At 42.6% G+C, this 7116-nt stretch overlaps 1 long non-coding RNA gene across 1 annotated transcript; it reads left to right on the top strand.

Moving 5' to 3' along the window:
• The first annotated feature begins 1070 nt into the window (after positions 1–1070).
• On the top strand, positions 1071–6885 carry LOC135088905 (uncharacterized). The gene is made up of 4 exons (XR_010261166.1): positions 1071–1319; positions 2230–2406; positions 5391–5484; positions 6008–6885. It is a non-coding gene; the product is annotated as an uncharacterized LOC135088905 (long non-coding RNA).
• Positions 6886–7116: the final 231 nt, after the last annotated feature.

The raw sequence follows: 7116 nt of genomic DNA, 5'->3' as shown, positions 1-7116 counted from the left end.
AATCCAGATCTCTTTGGGAGATATCGTTACTAAACAGTTCTTTATCTATATTCATGAACTTCATTGGTCTTCTAAACAAGTAATTTTTTCTACTACAACTGTACAGAGTCGTGTGATCTCCCAACTGGGGATGATCTAACAAGGAGATTATCCAGATCCACCCCAGTACCGGCGACTGTCAGTGTTAAGGGGGCGTGGTCTGATGGCAGGTCGACGCGTTGCACTACCGACAAATCATCAATAAACTTTATCATGGTACGCGATGCTGCACACATGTCAACCTCCGAGATCTACACACCTGGTCTCCGAAAAGTCTTGCCTCCAAGAAAAATGCTTCTGAGATTTCAAGTTGCTCACCACGAACATTTAGCACATTTACATCATCAGCAACAACAGGATATGACAATTCATTTCCATCTGACACATTAAGTGGCACCAATGACCTTTTTACCAAATCTTATTCATGTCACCAAAAATAACATATCCATTAGGCATAAATTCTGACAATTTCTCTTTTATGTAGGAAAAGGCACTCAACAAATAATACTGTGAATCAGAAGGCGGAATGTAACAAAAGCCGAAGAGTACACTAGGAATGCTCCGCATCTGCATCCACACTTGATCTCCTATACTCGTGTCCACACCAAACAGTCTCAGACAACCTGTTCTTAACTAATACTACTGTGCCTCCATAAGTGGCAGAACCAACTACATGACTTCTGTATGACTTATATCCACTTAAAATTACTGGGAGCGGTGTTTTTATTTCATTAATAGATATTTTATCATATTCACATAGCAATTGATATACGGTACTTTTTTCTAACTTTGAATATACACCATTCATATTCCATGAAATCATCTTAATTTTACTACTGCACTGTGGACCATCTAGAAAAAATGAGCATTCCAAGCATCAGTTACTGTATTTTTATAGACTTCGCGCTCACGTGTATCAAGCGTATGGTACAGCCAACGTTTTCTGGTTTTGCTCTTTCTGCCGCTTCTACATCACGTAACCTACGCCACTCCTTCCTAATGCTTGGATGGACATCTTTTTTAATGTAAATTCGACTGAAGTTATTACCAGAGGTTTTCAATCGACTTGCATTGTTCAGGATGATGGCGCGTTGGTTTTTATCAGCAAGCGTCGATAGGATGAGGCGGGCTCGTGGCGGTGCACCGCCGCTGGCCTGGCGTGAGCGGTCTCTCCAACCTGCGGTGAGTCCCAGCCACGCCATCCACACCAACTGCCGTCCAGATCTTGTCCAGCGTCTCCTCGTCAGTAGTTGCGCCCTCCAGGGACTCTTGATCATCAGGTACGCCCATAATGACTACGTTGCCCTCGCGTTCCTTCTTATCAAGGTATTCCAAGTACTGCTGCTGCTTCGCGATGAGTCGCGCTTATCGACTCAAGCCCTCAGCTCCTCACAATTCTTATTGGCCACGTTGTTCTGGGCTGTTATTGTGTCCTTGAGAGCTTCCATTGCTTTGACTACGTCATCCATCCTCTTGATGCTTGCTAGTGTAGTACCATCTTCACCAGACGCCAGCATGATGTCGATTAATTCTTCCTTATTTTTTCTGGTTAGCTGGCTACGTTGTAACGTCTTCCCTTCACCTGGCTGTTTTTGCTGTTTGCCATCATAACGGTTGACTCACAGCAAATTTCAATCGTGCCAATGAGGTGGTGAGGAATATACGCTCGTGTAGAATCAACAAGATCAGGACACACACATTTACAAATAATCCAGCTCACTCAGGTCCTGTGTTTCGAAGGACAGGTAAAGGGGTCGACCTCACACCTCAGTCCACACTTCCAAACTACGCCAACTTTTTCCACGCTGTTAGTCCCTCGATTTATACATCCCAGCAGAGACTAGCGGGAGGCAGCGACCTGAGGCTGTGGTAACGCTGCTTGCTGTTGGCCTGTTTGCTGGACACGAAGCTGTTCACGGTTCGTCTGCTGGCTGGCACACGCGGCAGTCACACAAAACAATCTCCTCCTCCATCTATAGTAGAAGAGTTCCGTACGACTTCACATATAACTAATAAAAACAGGTAAATGAACATCAACACACCCACACACGCACGCGCGTCGGAACACCATGGCACACACACACACACACACACACACACACACACACACTCTTTTTACTACTACTACTACTACTATTACTACTACTACTACTTCTACTAATATTACTTTTACTACTACTACTATTGCAGGAGAGAGCATCTCACAGATGGAGGACATTTCTGGCCAGGACAACCCCAGGGTAGTCACGGATAGTCAGGATAGTCAACTACTGGACCTGACTACTGACTCCAAGCTGCACAGCCTCTATGGCGGCATTAAAATAGTCCAGCACACTCCGCCTATCAAGACAACTACTGCCCTGAGAGGTGGGATAGTACACCATTTGTTGCTGCTTAGTGTGGGATAGCCAGGGAGAGGGTGTGGCTAGGGTTGTTGCTGGGAAATTGTCTTTCTCCACTATTTGACTATTCTTGTCATACTCTTAATACTACTACTTTTTCCTCCTCCTCTTCTCTAACTTAACCTAACCAAACTTTACTACTACTACTACTACTACTACTACTACTACTACTACTACTACTACTACTACTACTACTATTTTTCTTCTCTTCTTTCTTACCTAACAAAAGCTATCCCACCACCACCACTACTACTACTACTACTACTACTACTACTACTACTACTACTACTACTACTAGTACTAAATAAAATGAAAGAATGAATGTGGTCAGGCAAGTATGTTCAGTAGTAATGTTCTAAGTAAGACAGAGAGTGTACATCCTCCTGGAAACGCACAGCACAGCACAGCACAGCAGCCTCACACAAACATTTAAATATTGGTTGAGATTGCTGTGCTTGTATTTATCGTGTTAGCATAAATTAAATGCTGTGTTATTTAAAGTCTTTGAAAAACACAGCTGCAGGATCTGATGTTTTCCTCAAAATGGTAACAAATACACCACAGCATATTAGTGTTCCTAACACCCACATAATCAGCTTGTGTTTTACACAAGGTTATTTTCCTGACACACTTACAATTGGTAAGGTATTAACAATCTCTAAATCTGGTGATAAGGGGCAGGGAGACAATTATACACCAGTTTGCGTTTTAGCCTCACTCGGCAAAACATTGGAAAAGGCAAAAGCAAAGAGACTGACTGATTTTTTACACTCATTCAGCCTACCATCAAAATAACCAGTTTTCATTCCACAAAAAAATTAATTGACACAGCAATACTAAAACTCACTGATGAAACACATCAATATATGGAGAGAAAGAACTGTGTAGTAGGGGCAGTTGTTGGTTTGTCTAAAGCCTTGCATTGTATTGACCCTAATATATTATTACATAAGCTTGAAAATATTGGAGTAAGAGGATTACCACTAAATTTGTTTGCTAGCTTCCTGCCAGCCTGGAAACAGGCTGCATTCTGCAATAGTAATACCTCAAATCTGGAAAGTATTGTTTAGGGTGTTGTGCCTCAAGGGTCAATATTAGGTTGTATATTATTTGTGGTATACATTAATGATACATGGGTAATGATAGCAATAAGTTTAGTCAGGTTTTGTTTGCTGATGATACAAACCTCCTCCTAACAGATAACTCATTCATATAACTTACAAGTACAATTAAACCATCAGCTGCATAATACGAGTATATTCCAATGGGTAACACCAAATGAATTAGCAGCAAACATTAAAAAGACTACTTTCACTCCGGCTCAGAGTCGCTGAGCCATCAGCAATCCAGGGTCTGTCTTCTGTGGAGGCTGTGGTCCAAACCGCGTCGCCTGTATGTGGTGTTTGGGCGCCGACAGTGAGTGAAGGTTTGAACTGGAAGAGGCCTAATAACAGTGTAGTGAGTGTTCACAGCGACCCAAAACATGCGCTCTTTTATACAGAGTGAGGTGCAGCCCAAGTGGTGAATCTCTGCGTGGATTGTGTTACCGTTTGTGTCATCCAAACTAGGGGAGTGAGAAAAACTGGCGGAGACGTCTCAGAACACCTAACTTCATACAATCTGTTTTAGCTAGAGATGAGATGTGAAATTTCCACTTTATATAGATTATAAGAAAAGGACAGACCAAAGATGTTCAGTGTAGAAGAGGGGGCCAGTTGAGTGTCATTGAAGAAGAGGGGATAGTTGTCTGTTGATAGATGGAGGAATTGAGTTTTTGAGACATTGAACAATACTAAGTTTGCTCTGCCCCAATCAGAAATTTTAGAAAGATTGGAAATCAGGCGTTCTGTGGCTTTACTGCATAACTGTTTACTTCCTGAAGGGCTGGACTTCTCTGAAAAGACATGGAAAAGAGTAGGGTGATATCATCAGCGTAGGAGTGGATAGGGCAAGAAGTTTGGTTTAAAAGATCATTGATGAATAATTGGAAGAGAGTGGGTGACAGGACAGAACACTGAGAAACACCACTGTTAATAGATTTAGAAGAACAGTGAACGTTTACCACAGCAGCAATAGAACGGGCAGAAAGGAAACTTGAGAAGTTACAAAGAGAAGGATAGAAGTATTAGGAGGGGAGTTTGGAAATCAAAGCTTTGTGTCAGACTCTATCAAAAGCTTTTGGTATGTCTAAGGCAACAGAGAAGTTTCACCAAAATCTCTAAAAGAGGATGACCAAGACTCAGTAAGGAAAGCCAGATCACTAGTAGAGCGGCCTTGACCAAACCCATACTGGCAATTAGATAGAAGGTTGCTAATTGATGTTTAAGAATCTTCCAGTTGAGGATAGATTCAAAAACTTTAGAAAACAGGAAATTAAAGCAATAGGACGGTAGTTTGAGGGATTAGAACAGTCACCCTTTTTAGGAGCAGGCTGAATGTAAGCAAACTTCCAGCAAGAAGAAAAGGTAGATGCTGACAGACAAAGTTGAAAGAGTTTGACTAGGTAAGGTGCAAGCACGGAGGCACAGTTTTGGAGAACAATAGGAGGGACCCCATCAGGTTCATAAGCCTTCCGAGGGTTTAGGCCAGCGAGGGTATAGAAATCATCATTGCGAATTTTAAGAGGTAGCATGAAGTAGTCAGAGGGTGGAGGAGAGGGAGGAACAATCTCTGAATCATCCAAGGTGGAGTTTTTATAGCAAAGGTCAGAGCGAAGAGTTCAGCTTTAGAGATAGATGTGATAGCAGTGGTGCCATCTGGTTGAAATTGTATTCATGTGTATATTATATATTTCTCTGTCCGCTGAGGAGCTTAGGCTCGGTGACCTGCTGCTGCTGCCCTAATATTGATGATATGCTACTGCTCCTATGTCAGTATGTAATTATGCCCAATAAAGAATCACTCAGTGAAAAACTACTACTACTACTACTACTACTATTATTATTTCAGGCCTGCCACTTGCTGGTACAGCTGGAGGAGGGACTGGCAGATGACCCACAGAAGAAGGCAACCCTGGCAGCAATAGATTGAATCGTGACAAAATGTTGTTAGTAAGGGCATCAAGGTCCCTCAGTCAAAAATGTCTATTGGGAATCTTGACTCCCTTATCATGAGCATCTCTTGGTGGAGTGTCACTACTTTAAGGGCATCAAGGTCCCTCACAGTCAAAAATGCTTATTGGGAACCTTGACTTCCTTATTAGCAATATCCCCTGCTGATGCATCATTACTGTAAGAGTGTCAAGGACCCTCCCAGTCAGTCACAATCAGTTTCTAGATCTGAATGCTATTTCTATGTTCCTTCACCCACAATTCTATTCATGTGTTCCTCCTTTGACAAATTATCATCATCCACACACTGACCCACAAATCCTTTCCCATTGTCATTTTCTTAATCTTTCTACTTCACATTTTATATTTGCCTGTTCTTCTCTTCTTCATCTTCCCAGATCCCATCATACTATTTTTTGTGTCTTAAATTTTTTTTTTTTGGTTTTCATAAGTGTCTCTATGACTTTTGAGTGTTAACCTAACTTAAGCTAACCAAACCTATCATCACTATTGCAGAAGAGATAATTGGAGGGCTGTGTGTGGTGAGCTCTGCATTGTCTCTGAGGGCGACCCCCAGAGCCACACACCAACAGCAGGAGGAGGAGGGAAGGGCATCCACCTCCTGCATTACCAGGACATCCTCCTCCTCCAGCAGCTGGCCAGGGCACAGGGCTGAGCAAAGTGGGAGTGGTGGTGGTGATGGTAGAACTGATAGTAGTAGTAATAGCAATGTTCAGTATAGTAATAAGAATGATAGTAGAGGTCTTGGATTGTATATTTTTAGCAGTATAGTAGTAGTAGTAGTAGTAGTACCAGCATTTGTTGAAATATCCTGGTAATTCTACTACTACTACTACTACTACTACTACTACTACTACTACTACTACTACTACTACTATTTGCCAAGCCCTTTATGCTTGTAAACAACTGAGATGCAAACAAACACCTGGAACTGTGCACTCCCTTTATTCATCAATCATGCACACAAACAACAACTACTAACAGATAAAACAACACAATAAACATGTCATTTAATAATAAACAGCCAACAATAACAACAGAACAAACTCTGTGACCATTTCTTGCAAATTGTGAAGGAAAACAAATGGAAAAAGAAGGAAAACAAAGATGATGATAATGGTGCTCTTTCCACAGCAGGTGGTGACAGAAAAGGTGGCCAGCTTGCCCCTCCCTCCTGCCAGCCAGCTGCAGCATGGGGGCGGCTGCCCTTCTGTCTGTCACCGGCCACCACACACAGCACACCGCCACAGCAAAGGCAGTGGCTGCAGTGAGATTTACCAAGACACAAAGTCCATGCACGGGTCCAGAATGTAAAGATGGAAACGTGTCCTGCAGGAGGGAGCAGCACTGTGGCAGGACCCCAGAGTTTGCTGCTGTGCTGGGAAGAGGAGAGGAATAACAGCAGCAGCAGCAGTAGTAGTAGTAATACTAGTAGTACTAGTAGTAGTAGTAGTAGTAGTAGTAGTAGTAGTAGTAGTAGTAGTAGCAGTAGTAGTAGTAGTAGTCAGCAGTGGTGGGCTCTGGTGCAGCTGTTCACTCCTCCAGCTGCCTTTCCTTCCCCCTTCTCTCTCTCTCTCTCTCTCTCTCTCTCTCTCTCTCTCTCT

This window comes from Scylla paramamosain, chromosome 32, assembly GCF_035594125.1.
Source record: "Scylla paramamosain isolate STU-SP2022 chromosome 32, ASM3559412v1, whole genome shotgun sequence".
NCBI lineage: Eukaryota > Metazoa > Arthropoda > Malacostraca > Decapoda > Portunidae > Scylla > Scylla paramamosain.
The sequence above is the reverse complement of the archived record's forward strand: the minus strand, read 5'-3'. Positions and strand labels throughout refer to the sequence as shown.